This window comes from Nomascus leucogenys, chromosome 16 (genome assembly GCF_006542625.1).
Source record: "Nomascus leucogenys isolate Asia chromosome 16, Asia_NLE_v1, whole genome shotgun sequence".
In the NCBI taxonomy this organism is placed as follows: Eukaryota; Metazoa; Chordata; class Mammalia; order Primates; family Hylobatidae; genus Nomascus; species Nomascus leucogenys.
The window spans coordinates 8,675,840-8,696,430 of NC_044396.1; positions in this window are offsets into that span (position 1 = coordinate 8,675,840).

Genomic DNA, 20,591 nt, shown 5'->3' on the forward strand with positions numbered 1-20,591 from the left:
GGTTGATTTTAGAGACAATAGAATTAATGGTTGGGTCCTAGGTCAGTGGAGGACCCCCAAACAAAGGGTCGGGGGAAAGTCTGCCTCATTCCCTAAGGATAGACAGGTACATTCTCCTGAAATATAAATCATTTGAAGAGCCTCAGAGATGGAGCCAAGCAAATAAAAGACGATTATCTTCAACCTCACTAAATCACCGCTCATCACAGATCTACACACATTCACACAGAGGGTCATACAGAAGTTTAATTCCCCATCCACCAGCTGCTTCTACTGTGATCTCAACCACAGAACTTTGCCTCAAGTTATCAATAGTTTTTTTCTTTCTTTCTTTTTGACTGAGCTAGCTCTACCAGTGCATCCTGACAGTATAATTAACAGTAGCCTGGGGAGAGGAATTGTTCAGCATTAAAAAAATAAGTATTGTAGACAGATACTTTTAGATCTTCTCGCATGGCTGAGGAAGAATCAGTACACAGAGCGTGAAGTCAAGAGAAGTCAAAGAACAAAAGACAAAGAATGCTAATGAATTCTCAGATGTGTTGGAAACCTGTTCAGTCCTAGGTTTGACACTAGACATGGAGTTAAGTGATTTTTAATTTTTTTTAAATTGTAATTTTAAAATTGAATATAATCCAAGAATGCTGTCTGCCACTTTACAAAACCTCACTCATGGTTACACATGAGGGACATATTAACTCCCACCAAAGGGATTCCCCTAGGAGTCAGTCTTCCAAGAGTTTGGGACAAAGGTGATCTTCCATGAAATTATGCATCTATTTTCCTGTACATATGTCTAAATGTGCCGCTTATGTTTGTGAGGAGGGCCACACTGCAAAGTCATGAGGTTTTGGAGGTAGATAGGGAGGTTATCTAGTTTAATATCTCAGTTTAAAAAGCAAGGAAATAGGCATATTACAGTCCAACAACTATGACATCAGTGACAACCATAGGATAAAAACCAGACCCTGTGGATCTTGATCCAAGACCCATTCTGTCTCATCACTGGACAGTTCTGGGGTTCAGGAGTCCCCTTGATACAAGTATCCCCAACTCTCATCTTTCAGATTGTCCTGTGAGTTTAGTGATAATAAAATGCTCTTTCACAAATCAGCAACTTCTTAATTGAACACAACGGCATTGTCCCCAAACAATCATCTAGGAAAGTAAGAGTTAGAGAAGAATTTCCTGGACTAATTCTCTGAGGTGTTTCTGAATTCACATGTAAATTAGTCTACTAGCTTTTAATGTAAAATAAGATAATGTATAGGAAAATGCATGGCTGACCATTTAGAACTCTTTTAATGTGATATGTTATTATTATTATTATTATCACTTCCACTATTGCCATATTTGAATTTGGTGTTGTGTTGCGACATATAGTAAAATAAACACTAATTTAGGCTAGCTGAAAGAGAACAATCTAACTCATACTCTATGTTATTAAAATGTACTCTCGGTATGGTTAAGTCCATCGTCTGACTCAACATTACTGCTAAAAAGTATAACCAAACACGGGTTTTTGTCTGTCCTGCTACAGGATAAGAAACATTTGTACATGAAACAGTACATTTGCATGCTGTGACTAATGTGCTAGATTCTTTACAAATAAACTTATTATCTTAATTATTATAAATATGTCTATATATTAAAACCTCTTGAATTCAGGTTTCCAATAATAAAGAGCTCAAACTCATTTTCTCTTTGTCAAAATGAAATGTACCTTTTTTTTCAAGATAATGTAAAGGTATATTTCAGTACAGCACAAGCTGAATTAATGAAATTTAAGTATCTGGTCTCTGGAAAGTAATTCTATTTGAAAGTCTTTCAAAATCCTACATTGCTGCCATCTGGTGGTCAAATGTGGTTCTCTACTATTATTTTTAAAATTATAATGATTTTTCTTGATAAATAACAATGTAAACTCTACCAATAGGTGGATACTGTTGCAAATTTAAATGTATTGCCATAAAGAAAATGCAAGTACATAATTAAAATAATTACCTGCAAAAGTGTATGTTTATATTGGTATCTATACCTAAAGAAATTCTTTACTTGGATATGTTCTATAGTGGGTTATTAATTGCCACATAGAACAAGGTCCCTGCCTGGTGAATACAACCCCAAAACAAGGAGGAATCATCTTTGCTAATTACACTTTATGTATTTTGTCAGTATACCATAGAGTTTAACAGTTTGTGGATTTTAGAGTTTCATGGCCATGGGTCTAAGGCACATAAGGTCCTACTACTTACTAGCTAAGTGACTTTTGACAGATTGCCTAACTGCTCTGTTCTTCCTCTTCTCATCTGGAAAATGAGAATAATTACACTGAACTCTCAGATTTGTTGTGAGGTTTAACTGTGCATGTATATAAAGTGTCTGACACTTGGTAAGCATAGAATTAATGATAGCAATTACTGTCCTAAACAGCATTTCTGACCTAAACAGCAACATAGATTAGATGCAAGGAGAATGTACAGTTGGTGTATTTTCCCTAACCCTGAATTTTCGGTCAACTTGTACCTAAAGTGCAAATCAATCATCTTCTTTCTACCTTTCCCATGTAAACATTTAGGAAGAGATTGTAACTACTCCAACCGTGAGTATTGTCTCTTGAAAGACAAAATATTTGTCTTACTCTATTTCGGGTTACTGTAACAGAATGCCACAGACTGAGTAATTTATAAAGAAAAGAAAGTTATTGGCTGGGCGCAGTGGCTCACACCTGTAATCTCAGCACTTTGGGAGGCTGAGGTGGGCGAATCACCTGATGTCAGGAGTTCAAGACCAGCCTGACCAACATGGAGAAACCCCATCTCTACTAAAAATACAAAATTAGCCATGTGTGGTGGGCCATGCCTGTAATCCCAGCTACTCAGGAGGCTGAGGCAGGAGAATCACTTGAACCCAGGAGGCCGAGGTTGCAGTGAGCCGAGATCATGCCATTGTACTCCAGCCTGGGCAACAAGAGCAAAACTCTGTCAAAAAAGAAAAGAAAGAAAAGAGAGTAATATTTTACAGTTCTGGAGGCTGGAAAGTCCAAGGTAGAGGGGCCGCCTCTGGTGAGGACCTTTTTGTTGTGGCAGAAGTTTGGGGGGCATTAAAGCACAAGAGAGCAAGAGCAAGACAGGGCTGAACTCACTTGTATAATAAAGCCACCCTCATAACGGCATTCATCTGTTCCTGAGCCCTCATGACCTCATCGCTTCTTACTAAGCCCCACCTATCAACACTGTCACATTTGGGACTAAAGAACTTCAGGGGACACATTTGATCCATAGTAATATTTCTTGCTCTTTTCAAAATAGCCAAGAATATAAGAAATTTATACTCAAACATAGGAAGGATGGGAAATCTTCACGGAATTCAGTCTGTCAGCCATCCCCAACCCGTTCTGGCACCGGAGACCAGTTTCATGGAAGGCAATTTTTCCACAGGGGATTGGGGGAGGTTTCGGGATGAAACTGTTTCTCCTCAGATAACCACGTATTAGTTAGATTCTCACAAGGGGCACACAACCTAGATCCCCTACATGCGCAGTTCACAATAGGGTTCAGGCTCCTACGAGAATCTAATGCTGCTGATGATCTGACAGGAGGCAGAGCGCAGGTGGTAATGTTCAATGGCCTGCCACTCACTTCCTACTGTGCAGCCCAGTTCCTAACAGGCCACAGAATGGTACTGGTCCACAGCCAGGCGACCGGGGACCTCTGCTTTAAATGACTGATTTAAAGGGCAAACTAGAGACAGTGACATAATTTAGAAAGGTTTTCTGATTCTGACAATTCTCTACCTTTCTGGGCATTCCAAACTAGAAGCAGATGTTTTCTGGACAGTCAGTTGCTACCCCCTGCTAATTCCTAAAAGAGGTAATCTGCCACCCAGGAACTAACATTGACTCATCAGAAATTGTTTCACACACTCTGGTTTCCCAAAGGACTTGACTCAGATGCTTACCCTTAAATTGTTCTGTATTAGGGTATTTTGCAGCAGGAAAAGAGCGTGAGAAGTTTGATCTTACTGACATGGCACACTCCAGGTGACTGCAGAACCCACCCAGAACAGCCGGGCCGGACTTGACCCTCCAAATCTAATAACATTCATTAAGTGCCACATGTATGCTTGTGTTGACTACTGTGCTAGATAATAAAGATTGGTCAGTAATAAATAAAGACAATGTCTATTTTCAAGGAAAATAAGTCAGGCTGGGAAAGTCCAACAGTAGCAAGAAAAGTATGAAGAAACATCATATTATAGTAATATGATGCAGAGACGGTACGTGCTTCTGTGCAGTATGAAGAAGGATAAGATCAGAGCACACTGACTGGCATGATTTTAACGCTTCAGTGTGTCCTACTCACAATAAACATGATTATCAGGTACTCAGTACCTTCTGTCTACCACATAGCTCATCCCTGGTCTACATTTGGCACCCCCAAAAGTTAATTAGCTGAATCACTTAAAGTATCCTTTATTAATCACCAGTTACTATGTACATGGAGCCTCTGAAACAATTCAGCGCAACATTCTTATTCTAGGGGCATATAAACAGAAATTGGTTTATAAATTTGAGTTAATAAGCTTGAAAACAAACTAGAGAGAAATTAATGTACAGTTCAGGTTTCTCATAATCAACCCCCAGATGCGAGAGTCTAGACAGGCAATAATAAAGATTAACAATCTTATCAGGATTGTGAGGCAGCAAATTATTGAAAAAGATATCTATGATTTATTATCATCTTCAAAAGAACTATTCCAGAGCCACAGAAAATAATGTGAGTCAAATTCCAGAAGAGACAGAGGCAATTGTTAATCCCTAAGATGACTTGTATCTTGGTATCTGGAAGTTATTTGAAAATGCAACAAAGAAATTAATTTTGTCTATCTTGGAAAAAAGGACATGATGTCAAATTATTAGTACACATTTATAAGAGCCTGAACCACATCAGACCACATCACATCTTTTGACAGAACTGAATGCATACACAGGAACACTAGGCTAATGACAACTTATTTAGATTTTAACAAAGCACTCAACACTGTTTTATGATGAAAATCCATGAGAAGTCTTTAGATATGTAGATAAAGGAGCTGATGTTAAAATAGTAATTAAATAATTGGTTTCTAGAAAGCTTAGATAAATAACAGTGCTGTTTTCTGTTATATTTCTTCTTGGGTTCCAAATGGCAATACAGGGATTTTTTTATGTGTCCCAACTTTGTAAATCAAGAGATGTGTCTCAGAGCACATAAACTCTGAGAGCATGTGATGCATCAAGGAAAAGATTTAGTGGAGGGTCACTGAGGGGGAAAATTGCAGAAACCTCAGAAGGTGGCACAGAGAATTCAGAAAAGTTAGGTTGAAAGGAGAATCAGCATCTTGGTTGATCATTGTTTTGTCATATCCTGCAGGACACCATGAAGTCAAATAAATACTCTGAGTTTGTTCCTTTAGCTAATCATGTCCTTCATTCTCGAAGACTGAAACCATATTTTCCCTGTTTTCCCCTCTGATCTAGGACAAGGGTTTCATATGTTTTATCAATTGCTATATGCCTAGTACTTAGAAAATTGCTTCATAAATAGTTGTCGAATGAATAGTAAATATGGTCATATGCTCACTGAAATTATCTACCCATTGGATACAATGTATTAAATCAATAGCTTTTCTCCATGGTAATAATAAACACTTACAAATGCAAATGGAAGACTATTCCTTTCACAAAAATGATAAAAACTATAGCATAGTAACAATACAAGCACAGCACATATATGAAGAATAATGTAAATTTTATCAGAAGACATAAAACAAAACTGGAACAAATGCAAAGATGTACCATTCTTAGATGGGAAGATAATAATAAAAATGTTATTTTTCCCAAAAGTAATATGTAAATCAATGCAATTCTAATTAGTATCCCAAAAGAATCTTTTATCTCAATACAGCTATGATAAGTTTCATGGGAAAGTGTAAATATCCAGAATAGCCCAAAAAAAGTATTTTAGAATATCTAATGACAATGAGAGATAGACTACACAGCCACTGTAATACAGTTGTTATTATGTTGACATGAAAATAAATTAAAAATAATAAATCAGTGGAATAAAATAAATAACTCAAAAATAAATAGACATAAGTACATATGTAGCAAAGCAATATATTAATTTTCCCTTTAAAACCATTTTTATTGATGCATAAGAGATGTACATAGTTTTGGGGTACATGTGATAATGTAATACATTCATATAATTTGTAAAGATTAAATCAGTATATTTGGAATATCTCACGTAAATATTTGTTTTTTCTTTATGCTAGAATCATTCAAATTATTCTCACCTATTTTGAAATATACAATAGATATTGGAAAGTGTAGTCACCCTACTAATCTATTAAATACTGGGTCTTATTTATCCTATCAAACTGTATATTTATACCTATTAATCAATTTCTTTTTATCCCCCAGCCCCTTAAGATATTTTAATTTCTTGAGTAATAAATTTATTATTTAATTTTCTAAATAATATAATAGTATAATAGTAATACAATTTTCTAACCCCTAGAATAATACTGGCGGTAGGAGGAAATAAAGTTGGGCCTCTATTTATACTATATACAAAACAAAAATAAATAAAATTAAAATATTTAAACAAAATGTAAGAGACTACACATACAATATAGGTGTACAGGAAATTATATTCACCAAGTGAGAAAAACCAAAAGCTTAAAGAAAAAAACAATGAAGAAAGAAGGACGGAAGAAAGGGAGGGAAGGAGGAAGAGAGGGAGGGAAAATATTTGACAATATAATTTTTAAATTAGAGTAAAAGTTCACAAATAAAACCAATAGATAAAGACTGCTTTGGGGGAAAAACATTTTACACCTTAAGACATCAAAAAGTTGTCTATAATATCTGAAAACCTCTTACAAAATAATGTACAATAACATAAGTAAAGAATATAAATAGACAGTTCACAGGAGAGCAAGTCTAAGTGACCAGCAAACACATGAAAAGATGTTCAAATTCATTAGTAGTTGAGTAAATGCCAATAAAAGAGGTAACGATGAGATGTCACATCTGACAAAAAGTAAAGCAAAATAAGGATCAAGAATGTCAGGGGAAGGGAGACTCTCCTACATTACTTGAGTGAAATGTCAGTTTTACAGTCTTTCTGAAAGACAATCGAGCAGTATCTGTTATAATTTAATATATTTGCATCCTTTGATCTAGCAATTCTACCAGTAACATAACAAGAGATCACATTTTATATCACATAAAAATAAAAGCATCAGGCCAGGCGTGGTGGCTCACACTTACAATCCCAGCACTTTGCGAGGCCAAGGCAGGTGGATCACTTGAGATCAGGAGTTGGAGACTAGCCTGGCCAACATGGTGAAACTCCTTCTCTACTAAAAATACAAAAATTAGCTGGGTGCAGTGGCGCGTACCTATAATCCCAGCTACCCAGGAGGCTGAGGCACGAGAATCACTTAAACCTGGGAGGTGGAGGTTGCAGTGAGCTGAGATCATGCCACTGCACTTCGGCCTGGGAGACAGAGTGAGACCCTATCTCAAAAAAATTCATTAATTAATTAAATGAATAAATAAACGCATTAGTACTAAAAATACATACAAGTATGTTTACTGTAGCATTGTTGAGAATGGTCAACAACTGCAAGCAAGTGAATGCCCAGCAACTTAGGGAATGGTTGAATATATTAAGATTAATTTACATAATGAAATATTACGCATCTATTAAAATGAGTTTGAATTTTACTAGATACTTAAGAGAGATTTTCTTTAAGTTTCTTTGAGAAAAAGAAAATGCAGAGGAGTAGAAATAATATAATCTCATTTTTTAAAACTGAAAAGTTGCCTCTCTCTGTACAGTTGTGCATATATGAGTGTGCATATATATGTAGCTTATTTGTAATTATAGAGCGTGAAGAAAAACAGATTCATAAGAGGTAACGCCTGTCTCATTTGGAGAAGAGGAAAGGAGAGTGGCAAAAGGAGGCAAACAAAGATAAAAAAATTATAGCCCTAAAAAATTATGATACGATTCCATTTAAGCATTTATGTAAATGTATGTGTGTGTATGTATGTGTGCATATATATAAAGAAAAATTTTAAATAAATTTTAAAAAATTAAAAAAGAGAAAAGAAAGGAGTAAAAAGATGGAGGTGGAAAGGGTGACAGGGAAAGACAGAGAAACAGAAAGAAAGAGAGAGACAGATAGAAATTGACAGTGGCTTTGGCAATCAGCCTTTTTAGACTCACATTACATCAACTGACTACTTCATTTGCTAGTCACTTAAGACTCAACATTGATAGCTTTCTCTGATATATCAGAGAGCTGGGTATTTGCCTGTAGTCCCCGCTACTTGGGAGGCTGAGATGGGAGGGTCACTTGAACCTACGAGTTTAAATTCAGCCTGGGCAAAGTGAGACTCTGTCTCTACAACACACACACACACACACACACACAAATACACACACACACCCCTATATGTATATAGTAATATCAGATACTTAAACGACTTTAGTTCAAAATAGGAGGGCATTTTTAGTTTTGTAATTTTTCTTTTCTTTTTCCATTCCTTGTTCTCTTCCCCCTTTTAGAAGTAGGAATAACCCATTCCCAATGTTGAATATCAAGCACATATCTCAGAACATTCCTAACTGCTTGAAAATCTTTTAAGCTGATATGTCTACCAAATGATTTTCTAAGCATTTTATGGCATATATGAAATCTTAGATAATCTATTAAGTGAGAGGCTTCTCCTAAAAGTAAAACTGTTCAATTTCAAAAAAGCTTACTTTTGCAAAACAACAACAAAAGCCTCAATATCTTCTAAGTTACCAAAGACTAGATGCTGTTTCCAACACAGAAGGAATAATTTCTGAAACACCTTAATAAATCTCAGTAATTGTTAGAACACCATGAAGACAAGCAGAAAACAAAGAAGGATATCAATTTCTCAAAAGATCAAGGTCAATAGAATTGGTTTCAGCAACCATTCAACAATTTATAATGAAATCAACCTTGTCACCAAATATCTTAGGAAAGTAATTACAATGGACATACTTTGAGGCTATGGGTTAGCGTAAGATGTCACCAGGGAATTAAGAATGATGATGATGTTATAGATTTAGAGAACAATGGATAAGAAATACAAATACTGTGGAAAGAGGTTTTAATATGGACAGCAAGTCTGTAGAGCAAAATTAATATAAAACTTGAATTCAATTTGGTATCAGCCAAATAATCTATGCCCATTAAAATTTTACATTCAACCTTTATCTAGTCATTCATTCAACCTGCCTCCCTCATCCTTTCCTGCTTTAGAAACAGGGGACTGACCCGGAAATACCTTGATTAATAATAATCTCAGCTTATTTTTTGTTGAGTCCCTCCTCTATAGAAAGTGCTCTTAATGTAATCTCATTTAAGTATAGGTGCAATTTTATGAAACAGGTATCTATTTCACCATTTTAAGATGAGAAGACCGAGGCATGGAGAGGTATGATGAATATGACCAAGGTCAAACGGCTAATAGGTGGCAGAACAGGAATTCACAGTCATAGATAAGTTCAAAATCTGAGCTATTTCTGTTTCACTGCCATAAGTCTTGTTAAGTCAATCGGCCATAGGGATGGCTTAACATAAACAACCGGTCACATCCACAGCTATGTAGCTTCGAGTCACCAACTCATAAAATTTGGATGTGTGTCCCTCCCCAAATCTCATATTGAAATGTAATCCCCAGTGTTGGACGTGAGGCCTGGTGGGAGGCAATTGGATCATAAGGACAGATTTCTCATGAACGGTTTAGCACCATCCCTCTTGGAACTGTCTTGATGATAGTGAATGAATGAGTTCTTGTGAGATCTGGTCATTTAAAAGTGTATGTGGCCAGATGTGGTGGCTCTGGCTGGGCACAGTGGCTCATGCCTGTAATCCTAGCACTTTGGGAGGCCGAGGCAGGCAGATCACCTGATGTCAGGAGTTCGAGACCAGCCTGGCCAACATGGTGAAACCTTGTCTCTACTAAAAATACAAAAATTAGCTGGGCGTGATGGTGGATGCCTGTAATCTCAGCTACTTGGAAGGCTGAGGCAGGAGAATTGCTTGAACTCGGGAGGCAGAGGTTGCAGTGAGTCAAGATCATGCCACTGCACTCCAGCCTGGGTGACATAGCAAGACTCCATCTCAAAAAAAAAAAGAAAAGAAAGTGTGTGACACTTCCCCTCTCACTCTTCTGGCTCCTACTTTCACCATTTGACATACCTGCTCCCTCTTCACCTTCCACCATGATTGGAAGCTTCCTGAGGCCTCCCTAGAAACAGATGCCACTATGCTTCCTGTACAGGCTATAGAATTGTGAGCCAATTAAATCTCTTTTTCTTGCAAATTACCCAGTCTCAGGCATTTCTTTACAGCAATGTAAGAATAGACTAATACATTGACTCAGCAATATTCACAGTAGACCGTTGTTGTTAACTCCTTCAACATCAGCAAGACAAGTCAAAAGCTACCCACTCCCATGAACCTCATCTTTCTTAAGCACCTTTCTTCCAGTGGAAGACACCCAGCCTACTTCCCCTAATCAGTGCACATTCTTCAACCCACCATCATCACCATCCCAAACTCCCAAAACTCATAAGCAAGTGACCTCCAGAAATTAGTCATAACCCATTCCCATATCCTCTTATCTTGGGAAACATATACATTTTGTCCTCCTAAACTTAGAAAATCTCATGAGAAGAAGAATATTAAAGGCTAATGGGTCATTAAAATAAGACTCCAGAATCTTATCTCTAAGAACGTCATGTGTTAGGGCACTCAGGGACTCTAACCTAGAGGTCTGTAGTTCGGCACTTTCATTTTGCAACTAAGAAAATGCTCCTGTTTCAAATGGAAGAAATTGGCCAATACAAAGGGGCCACAGGCCCCATGCAAGTCCAAAACCCAGTGGGACAGTCATTAATTCTTAAAGCTGTAAAATGATCTCCTAGGCTGGGTGCAGTGGCTCATGGCTGTAATCCTAGAACTTTGGGAGGCCAAGGCCAGTGTATCACTTGAGGTCAGGAGTTCAAGACCAACCTGGCCAATATGGCAAAAACCCATCTTTACTAAAAATATAAAAATTAGCCATGCATGGTGCTGGATACCTGTAATCCCAGCTACTCAGGAGGCTGAGGCAGGGGAATCTCTTGAACCCAGGAGGTGGAGGTTGAAGTGAGCTGAGGTCACATCACTGCATTCTAGCCTAGGCAACACAGTGAGACCCATCTCAAAAAAAAAAAGGTCTCCTTTGACTCCATGTCTCACATCCAGGGCACACTGATGCAAGAGCTGGGTTCCCAAGGCCTCAAGCAGCTCTGCCCTTGAGGCTGTGCAGGGTACAGTCCCCACAGCTGCTTTCACAGGCTGGCATTGAGTGCCTGTGGCTTTTGCAGGCTGATGGTGCAAGTTGTCCGTGTATCTACCATTCTGGGATCTGCAGAATGGTGGCCCTCTTCTCACAGCTCCACTAGGCAGTGCCCCAGTGGGGACTCTGCATTGGGAGTCCAACCCCACATTTCCCTTCTGCACTGTGTAGCAGAGGTTCTCTATGAGGGCTCTGCCCCTGCAGCAAATTTCTGCCTGGACATCTAGGCATTTCCATACATCCTCTGAAATATGGGAGGAGGTTCCCACACCTCAGTTCTTGACTTCTGTGCACCCACAGGATCAACATCATGTGAAAGCTACCAAGGCTTGGGTCCTGCACTCTCTGAAGCAATGGCCTGATCTGTACCTTGGGTCCTGGGCCTCACCCACAAAACCATTTTTCCCTCTTAGGCCTCCAGGCCTGTGATGGGTAGAGCTGCCATGAAGGTCTCTGATGTGCCCTCAAGACATTTTCCCCATTGTCTTGGCTATTAACATTCAGTTCCTCGATACTTATGCAAATTTCTGCAGCAGGCTTGAATTCTTCCCCAGAAAATGATTTTTTTTTTCTTTTCTACCACAGGGTCAAGCTGCAAATTTCTCAAACCTTTATGCTCTGCCTCCCTTTTAAACATGTTTCCATTTCAAACCATCTCTTTGTGAACACATATAACTGAACACTTTCAGAATAAGCCAGGTCATGTCTTGAATGCTTTGCTGCTTAGAAATATCTTCCACCAGATGCCCTAAATCATCTCTCTCAAGTTTAAAGTTTCACAGATCTCTAGGGCAGGGGCAAAATGCTGCCAGTCTCTTTGCTAAAGCATAGCATGAGGGACCTTTACTCTAGTTCCCAATAAGTTTCTCATCTCCATCCAAGATCACCTCAGCCTGAACTTCATTGTCCATATCACTATCAGCACTCTGGTCAAAACCATCCAACAAGCGTCTAGAAAGTTCCAAACTTTTCCACATCTTTCTGTCTTCTGAGTCCTCCAAATTGTTTCAACCTCTCCCTGTTTCCCAATTCCAAAGTTGCTTCCACATTTTCAGGTTATTGTTACAGCAACACCCCACTCTGCCAGTACCAAATCTCTGTATTAGTTCATTTCCACACTGCTATAAAGAATACCTGAGTCTGGGTAACTTATTTAGAAAAGAAGTTTAATTGACTCACAGTTCCAAATGGTTGGGGAGGCCTCAGGAAACTTACAATCGTGGCAGAAGGTGAAAGGGAAGAAAGACATGTCTTACATGGCAGCAGGAGAGAGAGGAAGGAAGTACCACACTTCAAAATCATCAGCTCTTCTGAGAACTCACTTAGTATTATGAGATCAGCATGGGGAAAACCACCCCCATGATCCAATTACCTCCCACCAGGTCCCTCCCTTGACATGTAGGGATTACAGTTTGAGATGAGATTTGGGTGAAGACACAGAGCCAAACCATATCATCTCCTCTATAAAGTCTTCCCACCTTTTCTAGGAACACTTACTGGATTCCTTCTCCTCTGGGCCATCTTTGTACCTATGTCAGTTATTGAAATATGAATGTTGTATTTTAATACTGTCTTTCATATCAGTCTTTCCTCTCTTCCCCAAATACTGAGTTCCTTGAAGGCAAATGGGGACTGTGTCTTATTCATAGTAGTAGTTTTTGCATTTAGTGCAACAGCAAGGGTAAAATAGATTCTCCATATCTGTATGTTGAAGAAATGAATTGCCTGCCTGAGCTTATACAGTAAATTGGTCACAAAACGAGACATCTCTAGCTTCCTGATTCTCTGCCCCTGGTATTTGTCTTTCTATCCTGCTGTTTCTTTGAATCAATGGAGAAAGGGGCCACAATATGCCAGTGCTGAAATATTATAGAGCAGCCTTCTCTGTTTCTCAAAAGGCCTAGATCAGTCAGGGTTCAATCTGGAAACAGAAACTATACAGTAATTTAGATAGAAAATTTTAATATAAAGATTTACAAAAGAATTACAAAGCACTGAAGGATAATGTTAATAAGTAAGAAAATTCTATATAGTACTCTGGAGATAAAGAAGAGTCCTCAAGGAAGGAAAAACACTGAAGGGGTCCCCTTCCCAAGGTTCAGGTTCAGACCTCATTGGAAAAGACATTGTTGCAGTCTACTAGATGACAGAGAAGTTTGCTGGTCCACAGTCCTAAGGCAGGCAGGAAGCAACCCTGTGTGGTTCAGGCAAGCTGTAGCTGGTGGGCAGACATACTGGCCTGCAGAGGGAGCCGGGGGCCACCAGTTTAGACAACAGGCCTACAGGGCCCAGTGACTGTGTTAGGAGAGCTTCTGGAAACAAACCTGGGATGCAGGGAGTAGAAAAGCAGAGGGAGTTGTTGGGGTTCAGTGTGGGCGGGGTGCCTAGAGTGCAGTGTCTGTGACCATCAGGAATAGGCCAGGGCTGTGGGGTCAGAAAGGGATTGTGCATTCTGGGTTCATGGCTGGGGTAGACCACCACTGAAATCCTCTCCCCTAGTGCAGCCAGCAGAAACAACAGGAAAAGACCTTTCCTCCTGCAATGTCCTTCCCCACCCTTTATGAGAAAGCTTAACATCATGTTCACTGTCAAGAAGAAACATGTAAAGGCAGTCTGTCCATTATAGCAGAGCAGGTATTGAAATATAAATTTGGAGCTGACAGCCAATAAATTGATAACTGGCACAAAGCCTAAATGGAATTCTAAAGATGCAATAACTGCTTATGCTGACTCTGTTAGTCAGTTAAAATGCCAGTTAAAAGTTAACAACAAGGCCTCACCACTGTGCAATATATGCATGTAAGAAATCTACATTTGTACCCCCTAAATATATTTTTTAAAAATTTAATTTAAGTGGAAAAACAGGGTTGATCTGAAGAATAATGAGATAATACAGATAAAAATGTAGCACAAAATGGACTTTTAATTAATATTTTTATCCAACCCCCTTAATATTGTTATAAAAGTTTGCTGTATTAGTTATCTATTTCTGTGTGACAAATTACCCCAAAATTTAACTTAATACAATGTGCATTTATTTTCCCATTGTTTCTGTGCACCAGGAATTGAAGCTCAGCCTAACTTAGTCCTCTCTGTCAGAGCCTCTAAAAAGGCGTCAGTCAAGGTGTCATCAAGGGCTATGGTCTCATCTTAAGGCTTTATTGGAGAAGGATTTGCTTTCATGCTCACTGAAGTGATTGTTGCAGGATTTAGTTTCTCAAGAACTGTTAGACCAAGGGCCTCAGTTCTTTGATGGTGGTTGGCTGGAGTTTACCTTCGGTTCCATGCGACATGGGCCTCTCCAGTTTGTTCCATCAAGCAAGCACATGAGAGGAGCCAAAGAGAATGCAAACAAGACAGAAGTCACTGACTTTCCAAACTTAGTTTCATCAACTTTGCCATATTCCACTCACCAGAAGCATGCCCACCAAGTCCAGCCCACACATATGGGGAGGAGGTTCCGCAAGGACAGGTACACCAAGAGGTGGGATCATTATAAGCCCTGGCAGAAGTTGTCTGTCACATTGTCTTTTGCTCTTCACTTGTTACTGTTTTCCCTTAGAAGACAAAATGAATACATGAAACTTATTGTTTCAAAAGCCTTATTGGGAACCTAAAGATGTTATTTTGGTGAGGTTAGAGGTGGCAATGCTGGTGGTAAGCCTGTGATCCCACTGCTTTGGGAGCAAGGTGGGAGGATCACTTGAGCCCAGGATTTGAGACCAGCCTGGGCAACATAGCAAGAGCTCGTTTCTACAAAAAATTTAAAAATTAGTCAGGGGAAGAATGGCAGATAGAAGTCAGGATTAACTTGAAGCTCCCACTCAGATAAACAGAGCAGCTTGTAGAGACCCAAATTGTGAACTTTTGCTCCAAGAACTATCACAGGAACATACCAGGAGATCCAAGAGAAGCCACAGATCCTCTGAAGGATGTGGATTGCTACTCCAGGCTCCGTGGGACAGCCAAGGAACTGTGAGCTGGCTTGCTTTCCTAGCTTGGAGGCTTGTAGCCTGGGTCAAGTTCCCAGCCTGCTCATTAGCTGCCTGGAAATAAACTTGGTGCTGCTGGGGTGTGGGGGACACCGTGGGAGTGAGACTAGCCTTTTAGGCTGTGGGCTGCATGGGAGCTGGGTGAGGCCTGTGGCTGCTGGCTTTCCCCAACTTCCCTGGTTACCTGTATGACACAGCAGTAGCAGCTTTACTCCCCCTGGGAACATAACTTTATTTTCCTAGGAACCACATCCCCATCCCCCACAGCAGCCACAGCAAGCCCCACCCAAGGAGAGTCTGAGCGAAGACATACCCAATCCTGCCCCTACCTGATGGGTCTTTCTCTATCCACCTTGGTAGCCAAAGACAAAAAACAATCCCTTGGGCGCTATATGACCCACCCACCATCTGATCCTCCCTATATCACTGCAGCTGGTGCATTCTTGAAAGCGCCACGTCCTGGCTGGAGGCTAACCAACACAACAAAAATACAACTAAAGACCCTCACAGAGACCACTTCATTCCCCTGCTACCTCCACTGGAACAGGTGCTGGTATTCATGCCTGAGAGACTTGAACATGAATCACATCACAGAACTCTTTGCAGACACCCCACAGTACCCGCCCAGTGCCTGGTAGCTCCGCTGGGTGGCTAGATCCATAAGAGAAATAGCAATCACAGCCAACATTATACTGAATGGGGAAAAACTGGAAGTATTGCCCCTGAGAACTGGAACAAGACAAGAATGATCACTTTTACCACTTCTATTCAACACAGAACTGGAAATCCTAGCCAGAGCAATCAGACAAGAGAAATAAATAAAGGGCATCCAAATTAGTAAAGAGGGTGCCAAACTGTCACTGTTTGCTGATGACATAATTGTATACCTGGAAAACACTAAAGACTAATCCAAAAAGCTCCTAGAACTGATAAAAAACATTGAGCGCACTTTACAGATACAAAATTAATGTACACAAAATCAGTAGCCCTGCAATACACCAACAGTGAACAAGCTGAAAACCAAATAGGGAACTCAACTCCTTTTACAATGGCTGTAAAATAAATAAAATACTTAGGAATATCTTTAACCAAGGAAGTGAAAGACCTCTATGAGAAAAACTACAAAAGACTGCTGTAAGAAATCATAGATGACACAAACAAATGGAAACACATCCCATGCTCATGGATACTTAGAATCAATCTTGTGAAAATGACCATACTGCCAAAAACAATCTACAAATTCAATGCAATTCCCATCAAAATACCACCATCAATCAGCTGGGCACAGTGGCTCATGCCTGTAATCCTAGCACTTTGGGAGGCCAAGGCAAGTGGATCACCTGAGATCAGGAGTGTGAGACCAGCCTGGCCAACATGATGAACCTCATCTCTACTAAAAATACAAAAATTAGCTGGGCATGGTAGCACATGCCTGTAATCCCAGTTACTCTGGAGGCTGAGGCAAGAGAATTGCTTCAACCCAGGAGACAGAGGTTGCAGTGAGCTATGATTGCACCACTGCACTCCAGCCTGGGTGACGGAGGGAGACTCTGTCTCAAAAACAAACAAAAAAACCCACCCCTATTCTTCACAGAACTAGAAAAAAACAATCCTAAAATTCATATGGACCCAAAAATAGCCTGCATAGCCAAAGCAATTTTAAGCAAAAAGAACAAAAGTGGAGGCATTACGTTACCTGACTTTAAACTATACTATAAAGCCATATTCACCAAAACAGCATGTTACTGGTATAAAAATAGGCATATAGACCAATGGAACAGAATAGAGAACACAGAAATAAAGCCAAATACTTGGAGTCAACTGATCTTTGACAAAGCAAATGAAAACATAAAACACCCTGTTCAATAAATGATGCTGGCAAGAATTGCTTGAACTTGGTAGGCTGAGGTTACAGTGAGCCGAGATCACATCCCTGCACTCCAGCCTGAGTGACAAAGTGAGACTCTCTCTCAAAGAAAAAAAAATATTGTGCTAGGAAAACTGGCAACCACATGTAGAAGAATGAAACTGAATCTTCATCTCTCACCTTATACAAAAATCAACTCAAGATGCATCAAAGACTTGAATCTAAGACCTGAAATCATAAAGATTCTAGAAGATAACATCAGAAAAACTCTTCTAGAAGATAACATCAGAAAAACTCTTGGCTTAGGCAAAGACTTCATGACCAAGAATCAAAAAGCAAATACAACAAAAACAAAGATAAATAGATAGAACTTAATTAAACTAAAAAGCTTCTGCACAGCAAAAGAAATAATCAGCAGAATAAACAGACAACTCACAAAATGGGAGAAAATTTTCACAATCTATAAATCTGACAAGGACTAATATTCAGCATCTAAAAGGAACACAAACAAATCAGCAAGAAAAGATCAAACAGTCTTATCAAAAAGTGGGCTAAAGACATGAATAGACAATTCTCAAAAGAAGATATACAAATGGCCAACAAACAAATGAAAAAATTCTCAACATTACCTATTATCCAGGAAATGCAAATTAAAACCACAATGCAATACCACCTCCCTTCTGCAAGAATGGCCATAATCAAAAAATCAAAAAATGGTTGGTAGGGATGCGGTGAAAAGGAAACACTTTTACACTGCTGATGGAAATGTAAACTAGTACAACCACTATGGAAAACAGTGTACATATTTTTTGAAGAACTAAAAGTAGCTCTACCATTTGATCCAGCAATCCCACTCTTTGGTATCTACCCAGAGGAAAAAAAGTCATTAAACGAAAAAGATACTTGCACACACGTCTATAGCAGCACAATTCATAACTGCAAAAATATGGAACCAGCCCAAATGCCCATCAATCAACAAATGGGTAAATAAAATGTGGCATATATTAATATATACCGTGGAATACTACCCAGCCATAAAAAGGAATGAAATAATGGCATTTGCAGCAACCTAGATGGAATTGGAGACCATTATTCTAAGTGAAGTAACTTAGGAATGGAAAACCAAATATTATATGTTCTCACTCATAAGCAGAGGCTAGGCTGTGAGGATGCCACAGCATAATAGTGATACAATGGACTTTGGGGACTCAGTGGAAAGGGTAGGAGAGGGGTGAGGGATAAAAGACTACACATGGGGTACAGTGTACACTGCTCAGGTGATGGGTACACCAAAACCTCAGAAATCACCAGTAAAGAACTTATTAATTTAACCAAATACCACCTGTTCCCCAAAAACCTATTGAAACAAAAAATGTAAAATTAAAATTAAGCAAATAAACTAAAAAAACATCTTTGGTAAGGTGAGATGTGAATAGAAAACCAATAGAAAAAAAAGTTTCATAGCTGATCCATTGGCTACCAAAGTTAAACTAGTCATATACACTTGTAAATTCTTTCTCAAAAGATTGATTTGCCATTCTGTATTTATAGCTACCCAATATAATTGACTACAAAGCACTATTATCATGGTTAAAGGGTATTTATTTAAGCCTTCAGTTATGCCCACCCCTGTATATGCACATAGAGGAGTCTTACTTTTCAGCAGTTCACATTCTAAAAGATATAACTTTGGTATGACTAAACACAGATATAGCAGTAAGGCAGACATCTTATATTGCGCTTCCTTATCTACTCATAACACCCTTCCAGGGTCAATAGATATTCAGAAAATGATACACATGATAAATATTAATTCAACAAATACTTTTTAAATCCCTGTTGTGTGCCAGAAGCTACATTAAACACTGGGAAAACAGTGGCAAATAAGACAAGAAACATTCTTCCCTGATAGGACTTACTCTGTACTGGGAGAGCTAGACAATAAATATTTAAACAAATAAATAATATAATTACAGGTTGTGATAAGTGCTACCAAGGAAATCAACATGGTTATGCAATATCTGAGAGAGGTTAACCTCTGTAGGGTGGCCGAGAAAGACCTTTGTGACAAGGTGATATTTCACCTGAAAGAATGAAAATGCACTGGACTTCCAGAAGCCCAGAGAAAAAGTATTGCAGACAGAGACAAAGTTAAGTACAAAGACTGTTTGTGGCAAAGAATTTAAGTGACTACGAAAAAGAAAAGGAGTGCACACTGATGGTGAAGGAGAGAACATGAAATGAGCTCAGGGAAGTAGGCAGAGGCCAAGCATCCAGGAAGCTTGACGGCCAGAGAAAAGATTCTGATTTTAAGAACAGACGGGATAGTGGAAACTGATGTAAATTTTTGAAATCTCCCTGGTTGTTGTGTGTGAATGGATGGGTGCATAAACTTAAGAGGAAGTGGTAGGGACTGCGAGGAAGCTGTCCCAGGCGGACAGGTGCCAGGCGAGGACAGCTTGGATTAGACTAGTGGCAGTGAAATTGGAAAGAAGTGAGGGATTTCAAGAAATAGGTCTGAGGAGTTAGATGTGAATAGTGAAGAAAAAGGAGGAATCAAGGTGAGCCTCCTAAGTTGGAAGCCTGAGTTTTTGGAGAGACTGAGTGGAAAACGTTTTGGAGAGAGCAGGGGGCAGCACTGAAGGTGTCTGCAGTAGGATTTACAAGTTTGTTGCTCAAGAGACAAAACTGGGCTGGAAATATCAATTCTAATGTAATCAGCAAATCCATGGCATTTCAAACCATGACAGCAGATGAGATACCTGTGGAGAGATTGTAGATGGAGAAGAAAAGAATGCCCACGAGCAAGCCCAGGGGTGTGGAAATAGACATTGGGTAGGGGAGGAAGAAGAATTAGCAGGGAGGGTTAAGTAGGAGGAAAGCCAGGTAGGTGGAAAACCAGGAAGTGGTGTCAGGGAACCCAGGAGAGGAGAGCATTTTAAGAAAAGATACTGGAGCCAAATGCTGCTGATCTAAACACTGAGAAATTGTCCTTCATATTCAACCGGGTGGAGCCTGCAACGACGTTGACATAGAAAGCGGGAGTGGCGTGGTAGAGACTGACAGTGAATTCGAGTAAGCTGAAGAATAAATGCAGAGTGAGAAAGTGGAGACAAGTGGAGACTACTGATCTGAGAAGTATTAAGAAGGCAAGGGAAGCCTTGAATGAAAGGCATTGTCTTCTAGCTCTTTGAATAACTCACCCAAGACCAGCCCCAGGGTTCATGCCTGCAATCCCAGTAGTTTGAGAGGCTGAGGCGGGTAGATTTCTTGAGGCCAGAAGTTCCAGACCAGC